The following is a 24,429-nucleotide window of genomic DNA, read 5'->3' on the forward strand; positions in this document are numbered from 1 at the left end:
TTTACCAAACCTGATGTCCTTTTGAAATGAAACCACTTAAAAATGTTTGAGGAGATTTACTGTGGATTGGGGAACGTTTACAGAGCAGATCATTAATTTTATAATCATTTCATAGGCGAGGACTTTAAAATAGTCATGGATAAATTTTATTTTCTTTTAATTCATTTTATTTCAATAAGCTTTTTGAAGCCCCCTGCCTATGTGTTTTTACCACCTCCATGAGAACCCTCATATCCATTTACAGCCACTACCTGTACCATTTTCAAGCAAGCACTAATCTATTTTATGTTTTTATCAATGCGCCTTTTCTGGAAATTTCATATAAATAAAATTTATAGGTAGGATATTTTGCATCCAGCATGTTGTGACTAGAATAGTGTTTCTGATGTCATGTTTTAACATGCAATGGTACTTTGGTCCTGTGTAACACTACCCCATTGTACGTGTACGTGACGTTTGTTTCCTTGTTCATCAGTCAATGGACGTTTTGGATTATTTCCACTTCGGGGCTGGAATGGAAAATGTTACAATTATGCATCTGCCTCTGTGTGGACATATGTGTGGTCTCAGAGTGTGGTTATAATATGCATTCAATAATAACTTAGTAATAGCTTAAGGTTTCCATGATATCTTATTGGCCATGCATATATCGTATTTTACGAAATATTTCTTTAAATGTTTTTCAATTTTTATTTGGTTATTTGACTCTTGATTGTTGTGAGAGTCCTTTGCATATTCTGAGTGAATATCTTGTTGGTAAATGTTCTCTATGTCTGTGCCTTTGCAGTTCTTCACATTATAATTTGAAATATAAGGAAACTATTAATAAGGCCCAACTTATCTTCCATTGTTCATTTACATTTCTTGTGCTTTGAGCATTATTTTATGAAATCTTCCTTAACCCAAGATACAAAAATGTACTCCTTGTGCCTGGCCGAGAAGAGAAGGATTGGAGGAAGAAAGAACTGGCCACACACTTCTGACATAATCGGCTGTGTAAACTGGAGGGGCATCCGTTCTACTCTGGTATGCCCAGCAGCAACACGAGTTGGAATCACCTAGGACCACTGTTTCCCAACGTGGGTGATAGGGGCCTCTGCAGTGATCTAGAGTCTACATATGAAATACCTCCACTTCGTCCTGGATTGTAGATGAGAGAGCAAAAGTGTTTCATTTCCAAAGTGGCACCAGTTTTGGGTTTTTTTTTTGTGAAACAAGGGGTCTGTAGACCAGATAGGTTTGAAAACCCATGACCAAGGCGAACTGTGGTGGTCACAATTTATTCAAAGAGCTGTCAACCTTGCCTTGAGCTCTCTGCTCTGCTTTCCCATCTTTCTCCCACAGAGCAGCTGAAGATTTCAAATCACCAGCCCTTTAATTCGCAGCTGAGCACCTTAACCAGGGCATCATCAGGGCTCTTTGTTTTATCCCTCAGCCAATCGAAAACCATTATTTATAGCCATTCATTCCTACCAGAATGTACCATTTTTAGAAAGAGAAATATTTCTTAATTATTTCTACATCTATAGCAGCTGGCACCCGCAAAGCATCTAAAGATGTTGTAGCAAACGTTTACGTTGTGCAAGAGGATATGATGAGCACCAGGGTAACATATTCATTCGGTTTGGCTGAGACTTGATAGGCTACATTGCAAAGAATGCTGGATTGAAGGATGAGAAACCCGACACCAATCCCTGTTCTGTGACAGACTAGTATCGGATCTTTGTCAAGTGACAGCCTCCTCTGAGCCCAGTCTCTGAGGCCCTAAAGATGGAGCCTGCAGTTTGTCTCCTACAGTAGTTTCTGTCTCTGGGAATCTTTGTTCATGTAAGATCTTTTGTTTTAAACAATATTGGAGAAAAGCAATTTTAAATGTATCACTTTCTCATCAATACACCGTATAATAAGCAAAATAAATGCAAGGGCAGGCTATGCTATCAAGACCCTTAACACGTTCATGTCAAGTTATAGGATATTTGTATTATAAATAATGCATTCTTTTTCAATGTTTGGAGCAGAATTAGGATACTTTCCCTGCTTGTATGACTTAGCCTCCACATGGATGGTTCTCTTGCACATTGGCATTCAGACATCGCACTTAATTTTCTAGCGCCCCAGTTACACTCGGTCAACCATCAGCACCTTTGTTGCAACAGATTTTAACGTTTTCTTGTTACTCCAGCCTTGTGTCTCAAGCCTAGACATTGAGGAACATCCGTGTCCTTTGTTTCTGTGCCCTCACTTATGTGGCAGAAAGACGATCTTCTGTGCCCTCTTTGGGATTGGTGGAAAGGAGCACAAGGTTTCTCAGCTCGAGCAAGAACATGTCCCCTGCCCTTCGGTTAGAAGTGTTGTATGCTCTCTCAAAATATGTGAGCAAGAGAGAAATGAGATGAATAACCCAAATATAGGAGCTTATTTCAGAGATCATTTACTATTACTGCAACCAAAGAAAGCACTTCTTAAGAATCCCAAGTAGACAGCTCTAGGTTCATGGTTTGCCTTATGAATTTTCAATGTGTGTAAAAGGAGTAGTTTAGCCACAAGATCCTGAATGTAGAGAGACAATATTTCTATAAGAGGTTCTGATAATTAGTAACTAGAAAAATTAATTTAAAAATAAAATCATCATGGGCATTATTTAATTTTTCTTTCCTCCCCAAAAGTTATAGGCATTCAACTACAAGTCTGGGGGACTGGAAAATATAATTGATGAAAGTATAATTGATGAAAAACATTAGCTAAGGCAATGTCTTATCCCTGAAGGACAAAGTGAAATAGTTGAAATAAACATTTTAAACTCAAACTTCTGTAGAGTTCACCGCATTGATAATAATGACCATTTCTTCTTCTTGACAGTCATAGAACATAGGATAAAACATTTTTTCAATGGAGAGAAATTAGGAGTGTTTCATTTGATATACAGATTTTGCCTTGAAGGTCTACATTAAGATAAAGTTTTAAAAATTAAGTTTACTTCCTTACATCACTAGGGTGAAAATAAGAGGTTATACTCTATTTTATTAAAGAAATGGCATCAGTTTTTTAAAATCATTTTATTATGGGCTCATACAACTCTCATCACAATCCACACATCCTCCAATTGTGTAAAGCACATTTGTACATTCATTGCCCTCATCATTCTCAAAACATTTCCTCTCCACTCAAGCCCCCTGCACCAGCTCCTCATTTTCCCCCTCCCTCCCGACTCCCCACTCCCCATGTGCCCTTGATAATTTATAAATTGTTATTTTGTTATATGTTGCCCTGTCTGATGTCTCCCTCTACCCAATCCTCGGTTGTCCATCCCCCAGAGAGGAGGTCACATATAGTTCCCTGTAATCAGTTCCCTCTTTCCGGCATCAGTTTTATTGTAGATATTTATTTCTTAATGTTATTTTTGTTGTGTAATGTTTAATTCTTAGTCTGGAGAGGTTAGGGATAAATGTATGCCACTTTGGAACAAATATGTTTTCTTTTATTTTGTAGGTTAATATTTTATCCATAAAAAAAGGCTTAAGAAAATTCCATACTAGTGTAGCTTAAAATGGAAGAATCCTGAAGAGATGCCGAGTATTTGACCAGTGGAAGCATTTAGAAATATTTAGTGATTTTAAATGTAGGGTGATACCATAATAGTCCAGCGCACCTAAAGACAAATTTATAACAGCACCCCACACCATAACACAACCTCTCTTCTTGCTGTGGTCCCATGCTTATTCCCCCAGGTGTGATGTAAGGAAAACAGGAAAGAAGTCAGGTGAGAAAGGACATTCTCACACTAAACAAAACTTGCTCAGGGACCTTTACTCTGTATCTCTAAAGCCTGTTCTATTTCTGGGAGTGTTGGCAAAACTAACAAAAAGCTTTCATGACTTATCACAATGGAAAGAATATTGAAAGAATTTGGGAATATAAGGGAGTCAATTCAAGGAAGCCCAGAGGACTGGGCTAGATTACACTTGTTACCTTTGAGCCATTTGTATCTCACAGCAACCAAATGTGTGTCATAGTAGAACTGTCTACTATAGGGTTTCATTGGCTTGATCTTTTTCTTTTTTCTTTTATATCAATTTATTGAGGCTCATGAAATTCATCACAATACATAGATCAATTGTGTAAAGCACATCTATACATTTGTTGCCCTCATTATTCCCAAAATTAGTTTTCCTCTTGGGCTTCCGGAATCAGCTCATTTTCCTTTTTTCCCCTCCCCCACCCTTCCTCCTCCCCTCTCCCCCATGCACCCTTGATAATTTATAAATTCTTATTGTATCTTATATTACACTGCCCGGCATCTGGCTTGATCTTTTATAAATAGATTCCCACGACTTTCTTCTAAGGCGCTTATGGGTAGACTCAAACCTCTATGTTTTCTGTTAGCAGTGGAGTGTCTTAAAAGGTATGTACAAAGCATTATACAAATGCAACCAGGTGAGCTCAGACTTCAGGTCGTCAAAGAAGCAAACAGGTGTGAGCGAGGGATATGCTTAGCGCATGTGGTGACTTGGTGTGATCTGGAAAAGTGCCCTTTATTCAGGAATTGACTTTTGGAAAGTTGTTAAAATAAGACACTCTGTTGCCATCCATTGAAAAGTGTCACAATAAATCTATAAATACCTGATGCCTGGTCAATGGGTAGAAATGTTTTTGATCAGTAACCTATGAGATGAGAACAAATAAATGATTCTGAGGAATTCATTTGAGACACTTCACCAAGTGGTAACACGGGTGCTGAGACAACTGCTCCAGAGTGTTTTTGTCTCAGAAGGTCTGCTCTTGTAAGTGTAATCTATGTTTTCCAGGTTAAAATGACAACTTTATCATGGGTCCCCAAAGTCACATAGGGATACTGTTCATACCATGGTACTATTCAAATATCTATGTTTAATACGCGAAAGCATAATAAGAGCGTAGTGACAATCACATGCCATTCATGTTCAGTAAAGCGTAGTGTCTGCACAGGGGAGCCATCAGATTGACAGTTGTGGTAGGGTCTCGTGTACATGGGATCGCTCTCGGTTGGAATTTACTTGATGGCACCTCACCACAAGGATACAACAATACACTGATAATTATGAATCCAAAGGACAAACCCTGCAAGAAGAACAAAGACCAAAATCCACTATTACTCATAGTGAATTTGTATAAGGATTCTGAGGCTGAACGCCTGTAAGGGAGAAGACAATCTTGTAGAGGGCCTGATGGGTTTGCACTGCCACCTTTTCATTAGAGCCCAACTATCACCTATCAAACCCTGCCAGGGAGAAGACACATTGAATGGGATGCAATCTCTTTTAGACAGAGCTGGAACTCAAATCCAAGACTCTTGAATTCACAACCAGGTCTTCCTCCCAGTATACCATTTATGGTTTTCTTGATGATATTCAGAATTTTTCAATCTTTCCTGATAGGTCTAGGCAAGAAGTGTGAGAAGAAACTGCACCGCTATGGTGGAACATCCCTCGTTGTTTACACAGGCAATTGGAATACAGCCAAACTTGTGTAATGGCCTCATATTTGTCTTTGTATAAAGTAACAAGTATTTACTAAGACGTATAAAAGATTACCTGCTTAGGTACTGAAGCTTGCAACAGGCCACCTCCACCTCCTCTCCCAGTAAAGCCACATCATATGGTACGGTCCCTGAGCTGGACAGGTGCTGGCGCCCTGACTTCACTCTTCAGTCTTCTTTTTCTTCATCTCTGTCCCGCCCCCACTTCCCCTTTTTACTTAACATGAAGATGACAGCAGCAACTTCATTACAGACACAATGGAACGCTGACTAAATTGTCTCTGATGAAACAAATGATCTTGGGAAAAAGCATGCACTCCTGATGATTACCTCCAGAAAGCTCCTCATTTTTTGTCCCATCCATTGCTGCTGATTAAAGTCTGACTGATGACTCGTCTCCTGGCTTTCCTGATGGAATTGATGGGTCCGAAATGATCTTGCTATCCACTTCTGGATTACTTCATGCTTATTTGTTAGATGATTTTTTTTTCACTTCATAGAAAAGAATGTTACCAAGATTGTATGGTGAATCACACTGAATCACATTATCATCCTTGACCTGACTGGCCTGAGCTAATAAGGTGAAGGAGCGTAAAATGGGAGAGAATATTAATCGTTTCATATTTGAAGAAAAAATAAAAGACAACTCTGTGCTTTGCATTTTTATTCATGCTCGTATGCCCTAGATAGAGCATCTTGTCAATTAGAGTTGGATATGATTTGAGTGACCACTAGAATATTAATTCCAGAAGGTCAGGGCTATTCCAATTCATCTGGTCACCACAAGCATTTAACAATAGGAATTCATGGGGTTTAGGAACTTTTCAGTTAGTGAGTGGGCACAGAGTGAAGGATCATGCATGGATCAGCAACAAAACATGTAACAAAATGAGGCTATTGTTGTTCCATGTCATCAAGCTCATTCTGGCTCCTAGAGACCCCGTGGACAACAGAAGCAAGCACGGCCCTGGCCTGCACCAGCCTCAGATTGTTCCTCTGCTTGAGCCACTGGGTGGGCACTGCATCAGCCAATCGCACTGAGGTTTCCTTGCTTTGTTTCCCTGGCCTCCTATCTCACAAAGGACAATGTCCTTTCCCAGGGGCTCATCTCTCTTGATAATCTGTGCAAAGGACATGGGACAAAGTCTTGCCACCCTAGCTGCCAAAGAAAATTCTGCCTGTCCTTCTGTCCAGGCAGGTTTGTTTGCTACTCTAGCAGTCTGCGGTACTCTCAATGTTCTCCTACAATTCAAATGCATTCATTCTTCTTCAGCCTTTCTTATTAATTGTCCAACACTTACAGGCACATTAAAGGATAGAAACCTGTGTAAAATGTAACTATGAAAATGTGAACTGTTGTTTCTGGAAATGTCCTTCCTCTACGTCAATTGGCCTCCAAAGTCCCTGTTTCCTTCTTTCTGATCTTCCCTGATTAATTGGTACTCTTCCATTTGCAAGTCAGAAAAGCAGCTTTCTCTCCAGAGCCTGCATTGGTGACACCCCCTCGAGGAACTACACAGGGTGACCTTGAATCCACCTCAGACACACTTGAAAGCCAAGGTCTTAAGTCATCAAACACAGGGTGTCTGAGAGGACAGAAGGCAGCTGTACCAAGAGTGGTGCACTTCTTGTTGGAGGACAAGCAAGATCTGGCTACAGCAACGCCCTTCTATGTTGTATAAAGATGTGTATTATTCCAGCAGTCCTGTGACAGACATGCTGCTTGGGCTTGTTCCTATTAGGGGTGTTGCCATTGAGGGTCACCCTCTTGGAGCTATGTTGTTTCTCCATTTTTTGGTAAAAGAAACCCAGGGATGTTAATCTTCTGGGGAAAGCAAATATAACAGAGGTTTCATGGGGAGGGGGGATCTACAAGAAGAGTGGCAGGCTAAGAGGGAAATGATGTCAAGGAGTCCAGGAAGGTAAAGTGTTTTTGTAAACCAATTTTATAAGCAATTGTACAATTCTGATTGACATGATTGAGCAATGGAATAATAGGACGTGTAACACCCAAGTTACAGCAAATTTAAAAAACAGATCCAGGGATGGGTTTTAAGCTCACAGTAAATCCTAGCTCCAATGTAATAATATTTAGTCCTTACATCATGACCCTGTTTTATACTTGTCCCCAGGAAGGGAATACAGAAGATAAGGGTCCTACAGCAAAATGTGTCGGAGAATTTAGATGGTGCCTGGCTATCAGATAAAATAGTGTCTGGGATCTTTAAGGCTTATCTTCAAACAAGCAGCCATCTAAGTGAGATGTCAAGAAATTCCACATGGAAGAAGCACATCATCATCAGTCATCAAAGGATTAGAACCCATATAATCCGAGGTTGAGGGAGGGATCAGTATGAGAGTCTAAAATGTGAAAATCCAGTATGTAGAAGGCAATGGAGGACAGTGGGTGCCCAAGATTCATTGGTGAGACTCCCTAGGAAATAAGCCTCTGGTAAATTCTATCTATTTAAAATTGAAGGGTGGGAGCAACTTGGTCATTAAACAGAGTGTTTGGGAGAGAGGACTATAGAAGACGGAAGGCATAAATCTAACCTGAATAGTTATGCCTTTGTGAGTAGGTTTCCTTATGATGTAGGCTGGACCTGACCTGGTTCCCAAAATTTTCTATAGTTTTGGTTTGTACTGTTTTCTCTGATTTTTGTTTTTGCATATGAGCGTGTATCTCAGAGGTGTTGTATCAATGGAGGTCACCCTCTTGAAGCTGGGTTATGTGTTTTTCTGTTTTGGGGGGTATGAAACCCAGGGTTGATGAACCTATAGGGACAGGAGAAGAAGAAGGCATGTGGGGGGAAGGGGGTACAGTGGGGGTGGGGGCACGTAAAAAGGAGTCAGTGTCAAGGAGCCCATGGAGAAAAAGATTGTTGGAAAACTGGTTGTGGGAACAATTGTCCAATTCCATTGGACCTTATTGAAATATGAAATGCTATGATATATGCATTAAATCCCAACTAATTAAAATAAATCCCTCAAGTTTTATTCTCTTTAAATGTTCTGAGTTTGGGAAACAAATAGAAGGGGAAAGGGAAAGTTCAAGGCTGTGGAATGGATGGGGCAAGGTTTCTCTTGAAACCTTTATAGGACATACTTGGCTGCCTTCTAAGAATGAGCACGTGCATTTATTGTGATGGGGAAACATTCTTCATACAACTTTCCTGACCTTTGTCTTACCAATGCAGTTTTTGATTTTTCTTAAAAATTACTTCATGATAAGCCACTCTAATTAGCTTATGTCATTCAAGAAAATCTATCGAGATTAACCCTTTGGGGTAAAAATACATTCCTATATTCTTCTGAACTGACCTCTCAGTCTTACCTGGCTCAGCGACTCTCCTCAGAAGCCACAGTTTTTATGGCACCTTGGCTCTCTGGGTGATATTGGCAAATCCACAGCTCACTCTTGCTTAAGCTTCTGTCTATAAGATGATTTTCATTAGCTTCTGCCTTGCTTAAAAGACTGATGGAAAGAACTCTTTGGGCTAACTCAACCTCATGCAACATCTTTGGCTCCCATCAAGCTAAAAGCTTGCTGACACCAAATGTTTGCTTGAAATAGAAAATGCCAATGCCTGTGAAATCCCAAGTTCAGTAGCGACTGCATTAGTGGTCACTCTATGACCCTCGTGTACAAGTGTCTTGGTACCTGCCACCATTTCTTTAGTCCTTGAGATTAATGATACTGTTTCCCTCAGTTTCTCTTTGAGATTTGTATCTTCCTGGAGATGCTTGACCAATCAAAAAACGTTTATTATTTTTTTAATATAAGGTAGAATTCTTGTAAACTTGTTGCAAAACTTCAGTAATTTGGGAAGATATCCAACTAAGCTTTGTTAAAAGTTTTATATTAGTTTTTTTTTTCCTTTCATTGATCCAAAATTATTCTTTTCATGGCAAAAAAATCATTTTTTAAGGCAAAAAAAATTAGATTAAACCAGTATATCATTGAGAAAACTATTTATTGTCTGCAGAAACATATCTATATGCACCTTGTTTGGAAGAAACCAGGTCACTTAGGAACTGGAACCTAGTAGAAATAGTTTTTTACCCTTGTACTTAACAGAGTGAGTTAGTGTATCTGTGTTTGGATTTCAGGATTACAGGCATACATTAAGAAAGCTAACATAGGAGTCAATCAGATGGAGAGCAAAATATCATTTTGTCACTCATAAAACCTTATTTGGAGAGTCTGTTCTGACTAACCATCAAAACTGGCTGTTTATAGAGCACAGCCTTGTACTCCTAAATTAAAGAGACTAATCTCGCTTTCCTCCTCACATGCCTATGTGCGTCATCCACCTCTGTAAAGACCTGGCTGCTGACTCTGCCTGAGCAGAAGAGACCCTCTCACAGGAAGTTCCTGGGAGAATCAAATCCAAATGACAGAACCAAGTACACTTGGCTGTCGGTTCCATATGCCTTCTCCCAATCCTCCCATCAAGCGAGTCACCTGCCCTCTATGGTGAAGGAATATTCCTTCCCCTTTATGAAATTCTTTATTTTTAATGAAAACACGGGAGATTGACATTAAGTAGCTTCCATGTCCCCACCAAAGATGGGATGTAAAGTAAATCTATTATTTATATGGGAAGCAGTATCATATAAAATCAAAGGATATATTCCCAATTGGTGAAACTGCTTCCTTAAGGTCTGAATAAGTTAAATCGAAGAAACCATGAGCTACTTTAAATATTTTTTGAGATTGTCTGCTGTTTATTTTAAGAAAATCTTGCATTTTCAATAAATAAATGATAAACGCCTATGTGTTGGTCATCTTTCTAGGTAAGAGGGATGGCCATGGAAGCAGGAGAAATACATGTGTTTATCTTCTATGGTATTATATATTAATGTTGGAAACATAGAAATAAAAAGAACAAGAAAATATATATGTACACATGTGCATAGATAGGTGTGTATGTGTGCATGTTTGTGTGTGTGTTGTTGTTGTTCGGTGTCATCAGGTCAGTTCTGACTCACAGAGACACTATGTACAACAGAGTGAAACACTGCCCAGTCCTGTGCCATCCTCGCCATTATTGCTGTGTTTGAATATATCTAACGTAGAGTGCCTCCCTGCTGGCTAAACAAATAGTGCAGCTACTTAACTGAAAAACGAGGTTCCAGGCTATGCAGACACCTGAAAAGAAAGTCCCATCCATCGACATCTACAACCATTTCAAATTCTGTGAAGCACGATTCTACTGTGACACACGTGGGGTCAATGTGAACTCGAGTGGGCTTGGCAGCACCTGGTTGTAAACTACACGCGGTAGCAAGGACAGCATGCACTTTGAAGAGATGTAGACTAGGACGAGGTGAAAGAGCGTGAGGAGGTAGCTAGCTCATTATACAGGATCACCAGAAGATGGTTCTCTGAGGCGGAGATGTCTGCACATGCAGTGCAATGATGAGAGTGGCTAAGACAGCAAAGACGTAGGTTCGGAGGCAGGCAGCAGCTTCTGGGAGATGTAACTGGGAAGGGATGATTAAAGGGGAGTGCTTTTGAAAGCCGAGAAAGGTAGTAGAAATCCACTAAACTTCGAGAGCATGCAAGTGACAAGATCAAATGTATTATTTCAGAAAATCCTCCGTGACCGCGGAGTCAAAGGGGCAGAGCCACAATAGAAGAACAGTGTCCCCGTTAAAAGATTCCCTAGGCCTGCCACAGAGAAGAATTTGTAGACTCTTCTTATCACAACAGATAAGAAGTGTAGTCTTATGACACGTTACCAAAGGACCTGAAGTTTTTAAGAGTGGGAACACAGAAATTGTGTCAAGCAACAGAGAAGAGTCCATTGTACCTACAAATACCCCCAATCCAAGTATTGACGGTGGAGTAGATTTAAGAGACTAAAAACTCAAGGCAGTTAATCATCAAATGTTTGATGGCTCTAATCAGAAACCTAATTGGCTCAAAAGTTGTTATTTCAAGTGGAAATACCCTACAAATATAATTATGCAGTATGACTCATTGGAGGTTGAAAAAAACAACAAAACAAAACAAAACAAAAAAACCCTAGCTTATATGTCACAAAAGAATTGAAGTCAACTTCAATTTTACTTTCTTTTATAAGACTCAAACAAGTGTTCAAGTCTGATGGGTAAGGAATTGGGAGGATTTTTAATGGTCTGACCCATCTCTGTTTTCTCAACTCTTCATAGTTTATTCAGATTTGTTGCTAAAAAGGGAAGGTATGTGCTCTGCTTCCAGCTACTTGTGTGAGGATAAAAATTTTAAGCATCCTTCGATCCTTATGGACAAAAAAAGGATGGAAAATGATGGGAGAACAGAGAAGTTAATATTTTGGTTGGGATAAAGTGACAGAGAAGATTACATATTGTAAACAGCTTAAATAAATAAATAAATGATTGTCACTATTAGCAACAGATACCTGCTGTGGTAGTGTGTGTACAGTAGCATAAGATAGCTAATAATAAGTTTATTCAGAAACACATTATGTTTTAGGAGTTGGAAAAGTATTTTCATACACTATTACATTTAGTATATTTAAATTTGCACAGGGAACTTCAGCTACATTGTTATATACTTTTCTCTATCCTAGAATCAAAATAACATCTTTGAAGTTATTTTACTGCTAATTAAACAAACAAACAAACAACAATAACAACAACAAAAACTAGTACATTAGGTCCCCAAGTGAAATACTTTCGACTTTTAAATGACTCATACACACTGTCATTGAGGCAATTCCGACTTATAATGACCCTATAGAAACAGTAGAAGTATTCCATAGAATTTCCAAGACTGCAAATCCTTAGGGGCGCAGACAGCCTGACCATTCCCCTCAGAGTGTCAGTGCATTTGAACTGCTGACCTTGCCATCAGCAGGCCGACACATAACCTAATATGCCTCCTGTGTTCCTTCAGATAGCAAAAGCTTCCATTTGCCTTTAATATTAAGTATATTTGTTTCTGTTTGAAACAATTGAACGAAACCCTCTCCCCGCAAAGTCTTCATTATAGTCATCTTCACTTGCTACATTTGAAGTTTCTATGCCATTAAAAATGCTTTGAACCTTTTCTTGCACTGAAACCAAACTCCCCAAATCTAATGTCTTCAAGATCATTCTGACTATAGGATATTGCTTGAAGCTTTAAAATCATTTAGCAAGCCCCCTCTTGCACTACAACCAAACCAAAAATCTTCTACCATAAAGAAGTGTTGGGCTTCATAGAAACCTTGTAGGATAGAATAGAACTGATCTGTATAGTTTCAAAAGCTGTCATTTTTACGGTTAATTCCTAATACAGGTGACCCAACAGAGTGTGATAATCATCAAACAATATCATTAACATTGCATGCATGTAAAAGTTTAATAAAGATCATTCAAAAATAGTTCATCAACAAAGAGCTGCCAGAAATTCAAGCCAAATTTAGAAGAGGATGTGAAAAGAAGGGTCAGAGGCCAAATGGATTGTGGGTAAATGCATAGAATACTAGAAACAACTTACTTTTGTCTTATTGACTACGCAAAGGCATTCGACAAGGTAGATCATAACACACTATGGGTAACATTGCTAATGATGAAATTCCAAAATGCTCACGGAACTATGTTCAGATGGAACCTCGGTATGGACCCAGAATGAGGCTGCTGTGTGGCTTAAAATCAGAAAAGGTGTGTTAGAGTTGTATCCTTTCACTTTACTAATTAAATATGTTTGCTGAGTGAGTCACCCTAGAAGCTGCATGGTATGTAGAAGACTATGACATCAGGCTGAGAGGAAGTACCTAAACCCTTGGTGCATGAGACTGCTGTCCTTGCTGAGAGCCGGGAGTATCTGGAGCACTTGCTGGTGAGAACAAAGACTACAGCCTGCAGGATCAATGACAATTCAATGTAAAGAAAATGAAAACAAAGTCTCACAACCACACCAACGATAAAGAGAGAATAAGATCAATGTTATTAGGAATTCATTTTACTTTGATCCCCAATCAATGTTCATAGAAGCAGCAGTCAAGAAATCAAAGAAAACACGGTATTGGGAAACCCGGCTGCACAAAACTCTTGGAGTTTCAAAGAGCAGTTTCAAATGGCACATTGAGGACTGAGGTTCTCATCCCCCAAACCTCAATGGTTTCAATGTCCTCATTTACATGTGAAAACTGACAATGAATAAAAAAGACAAGAGAAAATTGATACCTTTGAATTACGGTTTGTGAAGAATATTGAAAGTATGAGGGACTGACAGGGAGAATCACCACATCTGTTTTGGACGAAGTGCAGCCAGGGTGTACTTTCAGAACAAGGATGGCACAGCTTTGCCTCACAGACTTTGGACATGTTATTAGAAGGGCTTAGTCCGGGAGGAGGGCGTCATGCTCTGTAGAGTCAATGCAAACGAGGAAGACTACCAATGAGATGGATTGTGGCTCAAATAAGGGGCTCTGATGTGACAGCTTTGACAATGGCACACAAACAGGCAGGGCTGGATTCTGTTGAAGGTGACATCTCTGAGTGGGCGAGGCCTAACCACCACCACCACCACAACAACAATAATCGACAGGGAAGTGGAGTCACTCATCTTTCTCCTCCGGAGTAGCTGGTCTATTTGAACTGCCGATCATTCAGTTAGCAGCCCAATGCTTAATGCACTGCACCACCAGGGCTCTCAAATGAGGTTAAAGAAGAACCATATGCGCTTGACTTGACTTTCCTACAAACAACTACTCACATACACACTTAGGAATATGACTCTTCTGTCACCCAAGGGCTGCCTGCGCTTCATCTCTGTCAGCGTGTGTTACAGGAAATCTCACTAAGCAACGTTCTGATGGTGAGTTGTGAGCCACTCTTTTACTCATTAAAGGTCTGGCTCTTCAGCATGTTCAATAATTTTGTAGTTAGACTGAGTGGCAGGGTATTGACTTCTCTGAGTTATGCCTAAAAACATACAGGACCGTACACTTGGCTGTGATCCTGGGGGAGTAATTCTGCCTTGGCAGACTGGGTGGATTAGAGGCAGCTGCATCATTTTCTTCCATCTTCCGATTGCATGAGCCCCTGATCAATCTCAGAGTGCTATGGCTCAAATGAGTATCTGAGATTATTCTCTTGAGAGGAGACAACAGAAGCCATGCAAGTCTCTTGATGTAATTAGCCCAGATGAGAAATGAATCCTCCACTCTCAAAATCTCATGGAGTGTTTACTTTGATCAATTGACCTACTTTCCATGTCCTCAATGAGTAATGGTGATTGCCACCACCCATCTGTTAATTTGTTGCATTGTGGTGGCTTGCATGCTGCCACAGTGCTGGAAGTTATGCCACTGCTAGGACACACAGTATGATCGTCAATAGTGGACAGGCTTCATCAGAATTCCCAAACTATGAGTAAGAAGGCCTAGAAAACTGCTTCTGAAAATGAAATGAAAACTCATGGACCTCAAAGAAAACATTATCTGAGTGACTTGCCTTAGAAAGGCCATCAGGAGGGACCGATGGCTGGAGGAGGGCATAATGTTGGGTAAAGTAGAGCACAAGTCAGAGAAAGGGAGGCCTTTGGTAAGGAATTGGCACAAGAGCTCAAGAATAGACTCAAAACGGCAATAGTGTCCAGGATGACCCTGGGACAGACAATACTTTTTTACCTACTATACATAAGGTCATAGTGAGTCAATTTCTCTGCCTGGAAGCTATCTATGTGTCCATCTATGGCATGGCCCTTGAACATCTCAGGTCCAGAGCATCGACTAGGCATGGAAATAAACAACAAAGGCTAGAGGTGGAAAGCTTACTTTCTCAGAGAAGGCTGTTTCTTCTACAATTCAATTTACCCTTTTGATACCACATTCCTCCAGTATAATAAAACATCGCTTGAGTGTGGCCAGAAACGTGTCTATTAAATAATATATTAAATAAAAATTCACATATATTCATTGCAATATGCTTCATTACAAAGTTAGTAAGAAAATGGCACCATCCAAACACCTCTGACGTGTAACAATAGAGTTTCGAAAGCCATTCAACCTAGTAAACATTCTCACTTTAAAAAAAAGAGAAAGTACTTGAAAAATATAAAATATTAGATTACTATTTAAAATTCTACAATGCAGAGACTTGGATTATAGTCCATATATTTCACCCCAAGCTTTATTTTATGCATTATTTGAAATTGTGATGTTTTATGTGCAATACTGTGTGTGTCCTCTATAGTTATTGCTTCATTTTTTCAACTACAAAACTTGTGTAACTTTTAATTACTAAGCTCCACTGTAAAAGAAGGCTAATAAGAGGATAACTTCATATAACAATTATGGGACTTAAAGGAGATACTATATGTTGAGGGCTTAGTATATGTCTAGTATTTGGACAGTGTTCAATAAATGTTAATTAAACAGAACAAATACATACTTGTTATTATAAACTATTGAAGTCATATTTATTGGTGATAAGGTATAATATAAACAACCTTCAAATATTATAGAAAACTTCCACAACCTTTCCTACCATTTTTCCAGAACTATTTGAAGCCGCTTTATATTTCATATAAATAAATCTTAATTTGTTTATTATACTACTACAATTGATTTTTATGAAAAAAGAATAGATGAATTAAATTTCATTATTCATTGGAATATACAGTGGACTTTCCTTAAAAGAGGACTATCTTGTAGGAATTTACCCCATGCATTCTACTTTTTATTCCAAAAGACTAAGAAAAGTAAAAAAGTTTTGAAAGTAGACATTTCTGCGTTTAACTCATACCTTCAACTTTCTGATCAATTGTCCTTAGAAAAGTTCACCTTTGTGGGCCACAAGCAACTTGCTCATTTATTGATATTTGTTATTCCATAATAAAGGATTTACTTCATATTAATGCAAGTTGGGGCATTCCTTAAGCACATCCTCTTTCCTTTGGTGGTATCAAAAATAAAAATTACAAATAATTCAACCAAATTCATAGATATAAACTGCTTCTATACTGTGGTAGTTCCATAATCTGGTGTCAATTTGCAAAGGGATGAAGTCTAGCCTGTCAGTCAGCTTGCAGCCTGATGACCTCATTTGGAGGCTCACAGGAGAGAAATAGCTCACTGGAGGCCAGATATACACTCCCTGCTACGTGTTCTCCTGACAAGCCACATGGAGCTTGCTGATGGAGCCAGAGCCCTGGAGCTGGGAGAGCCACGTGGAGACGCACACCAGTGCTGAGATACTTTCACCACCACCGAATCCACAAGACTTTCCACCCACTGGTCTGTGATTTTCCTGCATTCGCCGTCATTGCATGTGAGATGTGAATTCTGTTGTCTGTTGTCTACTGCCTGTGTGGTTGCTATTGGTTACCACTGAGTTGAGCCTGTTCTATAGCAACCCGAAGTATGACAACAGGCCATGGGAGCTGATATGCACTCTCTTTACATTGCTATATTTGAGTCCCTCCGTTCAGCCACATGTCAGTGTATCTCCCAAAGGCGCCCCTTACTTTTACCAACACGACAATTAACTAACATTTTTTTTTTCTTTTCTGAAAGTTAGTTTTCCCTATGACATATCCAAATTAAGTAACCAAAATTGCCCGATCCTCATTTCTAAAGAGCATCCTGGTTGTATTTCTAAGATCTGTTGGCTTGTTTCCTGGCAGTCCATGGTCTAGCCAACAGTCTTCACCAACAGCTCAACTCAAATGCATCACTTCTATCTTCCTCTTTCATTGTCCTTTCATCGGCATTGAGGACTCACTCACTCACTACCGTGGGGAGGGCTGCTCATAGTGACCCTACAGGGCAGGGTGGAACTTCTCCGGTGGGCTTCTGAGACTGGAATTCTCTGCAGAAGTGGAAAGCACAGTCTTTCTCCAATAAACTGCCTGGTGGTTTCTAACCGCTGACCTTATGGTTCACAGCCCAATGGCTAAGCACTACTGCATCAGGCATCAGTGCGCCTTCCTGTGAGGTGAATGCTCTGGGTGTTTCCCTCTATCTCTTTCTGTGTGTGGTCCATTTTCTTCTCGTAGTAGCTTTTCATCTAACAGTATATTTACATTATAACCTATTGTTTCAAGACAGAGAGCTTCCATTTCAAGTGTCTTTTTCAGAATGTGTTTTGGCCATTTTATTTTCTTTCTTTCTTTATTTATTTTATCAGTTGGGATTGAGTACATATCACATATCATTCCATATTTCAATCACATCAAGGAGAACTGTATATTTGCTTCCACAATCAAATTTCAACCATTCTTTTTCTACACGGACATTTTTAATGCCTTCATTTCCTTGATCTTTTTGATGCCTTAATCATTTTTCTTTAAGTAAAAATAGCAAGGGATCTTTAAAAGTTCATGGAAAAATAGAACTAAAAGATAATAAATATTTTCCACAAAATTTTTGAGGCCCCTACAAATTTAGCCAAATTATGTACTAAGTCTGCCCATGTAAATGTTGGATTGTGGATTCTCCATTCTTTTTATTTCCAAATATTGTAGTCATTAAAATATATGTGTATACTAGATCAATACATTTCTACTTCCAGGGTCCATTTGAAATGCATGAGGTTTATTTCAGGATTATTTTCCACATTTATAAAGAGTTGAAATATATGCATTCCCTTTTGAAATTCCTGAAGCTTTGCACAGAGCACCTGCTGTTTTAACATAATTTACAGTGACAATGGATCAGCAAGGTATTTGTAATGTACAAAAAAGGCTAACAATCTATGGCCCAGAGATTGTAAATGACCCACCAGGTACACGACTGGAGAATACTAGACAGTCGATGAAGAGCGGGGACATGGACTCATCTGACAATATGCTATGTTTCTTTATAAACACTGCGTACATATTTTTTTAATCATTGCAGATAGAGAAATCTGAACTTCACTTATGTTCATGTAGAAGATTGCTTGAGCAATGACCCTCTGAAAACTGGTCTGTACATTACCTGGGACTAATGGTCAGTTTCTTGGTCATGTCCTGCAGTTTCCGGTCCAAGGCAAAAGTCGTCTGCACTTGACTTACCAAGTCATTAACTGGAGTAATGATGGATTCTGCGAAACTGTCATTGCTACCATGACAATAATTGGGACCTTTAGGCACGATCGTGCTTGCTTTATTTTTCTTGATTGTTTGCTTCAGGCCAAAGGTCAAGTGGCCTCTGAGAAGACTTGATTGTTTTTAGCTCCATAATTATCAAGTGCCGTGTTCTAGGGGCATGAGCACATACACATATTTAAGTTCTTGAGTTTAGAAAACAGAAAAATAATGATAAAACTTGTGACTGAGTCTGGATGACCATTTTCCCTTTGCTCTGTCGACTCCTGGGAAGGCGTGCTAGGGTAGCGGTCACTTGCTGGACACGAGTTGCAGGAGAAGGATGAGGCATTCGACTTGCGTGGAGTGTTACAGTCTCGGGAAACCTATGGGTCACTGTGCGTTCAAAATGACTCAGTGGCAGTGAAATTGTCTATGTGTGTATATCTATTTCTGAAGGAGACCTGCTGGCACAGTGGTTACACTCTGTGCTGTGTTCAAAAAGGTCAGCACTTCAAAATGACCACCATTTCCACACCGAAGGACTGGGCTTTCTGCTTCCTAAGCCGGCAGAGGCTCGGACACTCCCAGGGCGGTTCTACCCTGTCTTACAGAGTCTTTATGGGTCAATGTCCACTTAAGGACAGTGATGGTTTTTGTTTGTGTGTTTGGTTTTTGGGGGTGTGGATCCCTAATGTGTTCTCTAGTATAATAAGTTTCTGCATTCGGTATGTGAATGGTGTACATACAAGAGGCTGTATAAGTACAGCTATTAAAAAACATGAAACTGTTTCTATATAGGTAAGCTAAATTGTAAGACACTCAGTTGAAAAACATCTTTAAACAGTTTCCAATATTTATACTTATTTAAATCTAAGAAAACAGTTTCCTTTCTTTTGTTACTGATAATGTTTTTGTTTTAAATTCATACTGCTATTTCTAGTTGTCAAGTTCACACAGATGTTCAATGGTATTGGGAGGGATCTTCACTTTGTAGAAAGTCTGCTTTGGAATTTAACTTGACTCACCATTCAATGTGTCCTTGTATTTCATTTTAACCTGACATGGCTTGGAGGAAAATAGTCCATTCCCATGGCCATCTTCAAAACCACTGTTTTATTTTTTTCCTTCTCTTACTTTCTTCATCAATTTATTAACCTTTTATCTAGATAATCTGGGTTAGATTTCAAATGTGAAGATGATCTGACTGCCTTATCTTCTTGGAGATGTTCTTGGAGAATATAGATATATTTATCTATGTGTGCATATATATATACACACAATCTCCCAATGAAATATACAATCTCCCAATGAAACTATCTGGTGACTGTTTATGAGTGGATTGATTTACTTTATAAGTGTAACCGGTAATTATGGAACAGATTAAGGTTAATAGTAATAAGGATGATAATAATAGTTTGGATTTTTTTACTTGATGGTATAACACATGTCAAGGCATATAATTGGGCAGTTTACACATCATCTTTTAAAAAAATATTCACGGAAACACCAAAATAGAATACACACAAACAAATAAATAAAACTCAAAGGCATAGGCATTATTCCTCCATTTCTAGATGAAGAAATCAAAATCAGAATTATTCAGTCATTTGTTTTGTTTTCAAAACTGGGTCAACTCACTGCTCTGATATTTACTTGCTGGATGAATTTGGTCAAATTATGTTTGCTTTGGTATCTCTTCTCCAAAGCAGTAGTATAATGCATTATGCCACATGGTTCCTAAGTGAAAGAAAAGAAATGATGTGTCTAAAGCACACATCATTTTTTAATTACTTAGAGACATAACTAGCCTTAAACTCATTTGATCATAGCACTAATTCTTCAGAGAAGCCAGAAAAAGGAAAATGTAAGGATCATCCATGTCATGGATTTAACACTTAATCCCCCAAAAGATGTATCTTGGAGGTGCTTTGGGATACAATATTGTTTAGAAATTTTGAAGATGTTATCCATTTAAGTTAACATGAAGTAATATTTAAGTAGGATAGATTTCCATTCAATATGATGGGCATGAATTAATATAAAATGAGAAGAGGCCCAGAGATAGATTGGCACAGAGGTAAGGCATTCATGCGAAGAAACAGGCAGAGATTGGTGTTATATCTCTACAAGCCAGGAATCCCAAGGATTGTGAACAATTGCTTCCATATTCTTCGGCTTTTTGTGTGATCAACTTTTCCTTTCTGTATCATGCAATCATGTCATTCGTTTTTGGTTTTGCCTCCCTAGTATGCTGAGCACTATGCTGATTTTAAGTACTTATTAATTATGATTAATAGCATTTAAAGTGTTTCTCTAAACCACAGAAATCCTGTTTACAGAAAGAGTCACCATAACAGACTTGAGACTGAGTGCTGTCCTTGTAAGACCCTGTCGCAAAGACTTCCCTTGGCTGGAATTTGAACTCTCCTGGGGAAGGATTTCCATCATTCCCAGAGTGATCTAGGGAAGCTCCTCCTGCCTAAATGTTTTATGTATGAATGCAGTTTATAATGAACACCTGTTTTTCTGTTTGTTTGTTTTGTTTTTCCAGAGTCTGGAATCTTGTTTTATGCCAATCAGAGGGTGCTTTGTCCATTGAAACCTCGGGCTCTGAGACTCTACTTCCCTAGTAGACAACATTTTACACATTCTGTTGCCACCCATTTCTGGAGATAATAAACTCATGCTTTGAGACTCCTGTGAAAGGATTCTTGTGATCTTGTTTCTGGTTTGTCCTGGGCTTTCTACAATGCACCTTTTCTTTGTATGTTTTTGCTCTATATTAGTTTGGTGCAATAAAACCACATGGTGGTTGTTAGGTGTTGAGGAGCCAGTTCCAATTCATAGTTTCTCTGAACAACAGAGTAGAAGAGCCCTTGTTCCTGCATGATCTTCCCAGCTGTTCTTACACATGAGCCTCTTGTTGCAGCCACTGTTAGTCCATCTTGCGGAAGGGTCTACTTTTCTGCTATCCCTCGACTTTCCCAAGCATGATGTACTTTTCTAGGGACTTGTCTCTGCTGATGACTGTAATGAACGACAGGCATGGTTACCACTGTATTTGGAGACCTATGAATCCTATTAGTGACCCCCTTGAGGATTGCTAATGTGCCCTACTTCAGGCATCAAATGTAAGTTCTAACCGTTACTACCAACACCACATTGAGGTAATACATTTGGCTTTGTATGGCAAACCTTGGATATAAAGAGGATATTGAGAGATGGGATGGGGTATCATAAATAGGTGATAGATAGATAGATAGATAGATAGATAGATAGATAGATAGATAGATGATAGATAGATAGATAGATAAGTTAGGGGATAGTGACAATAACAGAAATATTAGAAGAAAGGTCTTTAAGGATGCTGAATGAATGTTCTTAATGGTTTCTGAATAAATTGAGAAATAATACAAAGATAGATTACTATATTTATGTAGATGATAGATTATGGCTTTTAAGGCTGTGTTTGAGAGTATATTGAATTGTTAGTAGGTTTTATATTGCAAATAGACAAGGTGACCTATCTCATCAGAATATACACAGCTTGTTCCTTCTCTTCCTTCAGTTCCTTACCAACACAGGGAAACACCACTAGTGGACAGTAAAATCATCCCCTAATACTTATTGCCATCAGAAAAGGAAGGGCAAATTATTACTTGATTCAAGTATCATGCAACTTCTAAGTGAGAAATACAAGTAGTGTTAGTGGCCCACACAAGGTCGGGCCAGTGGAAACGTAGGAAATAAAAAAAAAAATGTGCATGGTACTTGGGAGGAAGGTTCAAGATCCCTTGGGAATGGAAGGAGAATCAGGAACAGGTTATATATTTTACTGGATTAAGAAACACTATTTTGATGTTGCTGACACTTACTCCATACTTAAGATGTGCTCATAGTTCCAGTCCCTGCAGAAGGACATTATGTTTGATAAAGTGGAAGGGCAGTGAAAAAGAGGAAGGCTCTCAATGAGATAAGAAGATCGATCAACCTCTTGGCTGCAATAACAGCCTCAAGCATCAGCACAATTGTGAGGATGATGCAGGTCCAGGAAGCATTTCCTTCTGTTGTGCTTAAGTTTGCTATGGGTTGGAACGGAGTGGGTGGCACTTAGCAACAACAGCAACAATGTAGTTCCAGGATACAGTCTCTCTCACTCTCTCTCTCTCTCCCTCACGCTCACTCACTCACTCTCTCTCTTACAAACTTTTTAAAAATTGTGAATTAAATTGGGGTTTCCAGAACACAGCCTTTTGAAGTAGGAATGATGCAGTCATGTCAAAGAAGGAAAATTGTATAAAGGGTTTTGTCAGCAATACCCATGCCTTCAAAATGATGAGCTATATTTTTCTAAGAAAGCAATATTAGTGAGTTCTCTAATATTGAACAAAGGAGTGATCTCTATTTCCCTGTAGACTTATTCATCTTATTTGGACTTATTCCCTAGGCCACCAGTGCTCAAAATGTAAGAGTATTTCTTTAAACAAAACTTTTAATAATACTGTATAAAGTTACCTTTTTATGGGATCCAGAATAGCATAAATATTCTCTACTTACTTTAAAAACAGATAGATTCTGAATCACACAGATAACGTCAGGAAACCTGTAAGAAAGCACACAGAGAACTTTAAAATGTGTCTCCAAGAATATATATATATTTACTGTTATGCAAGCTGATTATTTCATCATTTAGAAGGAAGCTGACATTTCCTTGATAATTTAACTTTCAATTTGAGTCAACATATTATATAAAACATACCTTAAAGATAAACTAATGTTCTGAATTCTCATGCTCTACAATACTCACGATCAATAAATCTGATGGTTTAAAACTGTGTGTTGCCTAAACACTAGATAATAAGCTAAATTCTGTTTTATTATCAAATACTACAGCAGTACCAAACATTATTTTAATGAATGCAATGAATAATTTTTAGCATACTTTAGTAGCATAATTTCAGCCACAGCAATAACCTCATTATGGAGCCATTGTTCTTTGAAATATTCAAAATAAGGCATAGGGTTTAGTGTTAGTAGATGACTCATTTCGATACACTGAACAGCAATATGGAAAACGATTGCTGTCCTCTTTTAATGGAGGGTTTGTGGTTTGAAATCCCTCAATCCAACCATTGTTGATTGGAAGAGACACAGGTGCTCCTGTTTGTGAAGCGGAGACGCTTCTTATTTGGGAAGTGAAAGACAAAAGAACAGAGGGTTTTCATTTTGCTTGGTAGTAAGTATATCTGTCTTAAATATCCTTTTGGATGTAAAGTACCCCCTCCTTCAAAGTAGCTGGAACAGACTAAAACAGGGACCTCAGCTCTGGATTGTCATCTCTACAAAGTCCTGCTCAAGTGTCGCTGGATCCCTTGCTGGCAGCTACTGGACTAAGAGTGAGTGTAAGGGTCTAGAGTTACAATCTCATAAATCTACATGTTGTTATCATCATTGAATCTCTGAAACAGATGATCCTTGATCTGCTAGAAACCTGTCCAGAAGCCGAGAGATTAAGCCATTTCGGTCCCTGGAGTGCACCAGGAGCAGCACTGTGGAGAGTGGCTGACTTCCTCTGCACTGGAAAGGATGATGAGCACAGCGTTAATTACTGTATCTGACATCCTGACAACTAGCAATAATTCATCTTACCATTCACACCTCACAACGGGCTTAGACAGGCAATGGACCTTTTTAGCGACACCTGAGGAAGAAGAATCGGGGCTGGAATTTGGATCTCGATGGGTCAGACTGAACGTTTGGCTCTTAAAGGGTGTACTGCTCTTCAGCTTTCTGGATTCCTCTTCCTAAACAGAAGGGGCAGCCCGACCTGCTCTAATTCACCGCTTGACTAGAAGGTGCTGTGTTGAAAGGAAACTGGAATCTTCGGTGATAGCCTTGGGTTTTG

The 24,429-nt window shown here is 39.0% G+C and overlaps 1 protein-coding gene across 2 annotated transcripts in view; it reads left to right on the forward strand.

Moving 5' to 3' along the window:
* Positions 1 to 24,429, forward strand: part of LRRC4C (leucine rich repeat containing 4C) — a 1,557,030-nt gene that overhangs the window by 446,846 nt on the left and 1,085,755 nt on the right. The gene's annotated exons all lie outside the window — the stretch shown is intronic.

The sequence above is a fragment of the Echinops telfairi genome, unplaced genomic scaffold, assembly GCF_000313985.2.
Source record: "Echinops telfairi isolate 266 unplaced genomic scaffold, ASM31398v2 ScPeMD7_60;HRSCAF=208, whole genome shotgun sequence".
Taxonomy (NCBI): domain Eukaryota; kingdom Metazoa; phylum Chordata; class Mammalia; order Afrosoricida; family Tenrecidae; genus Echinops; species Echinops telfairi.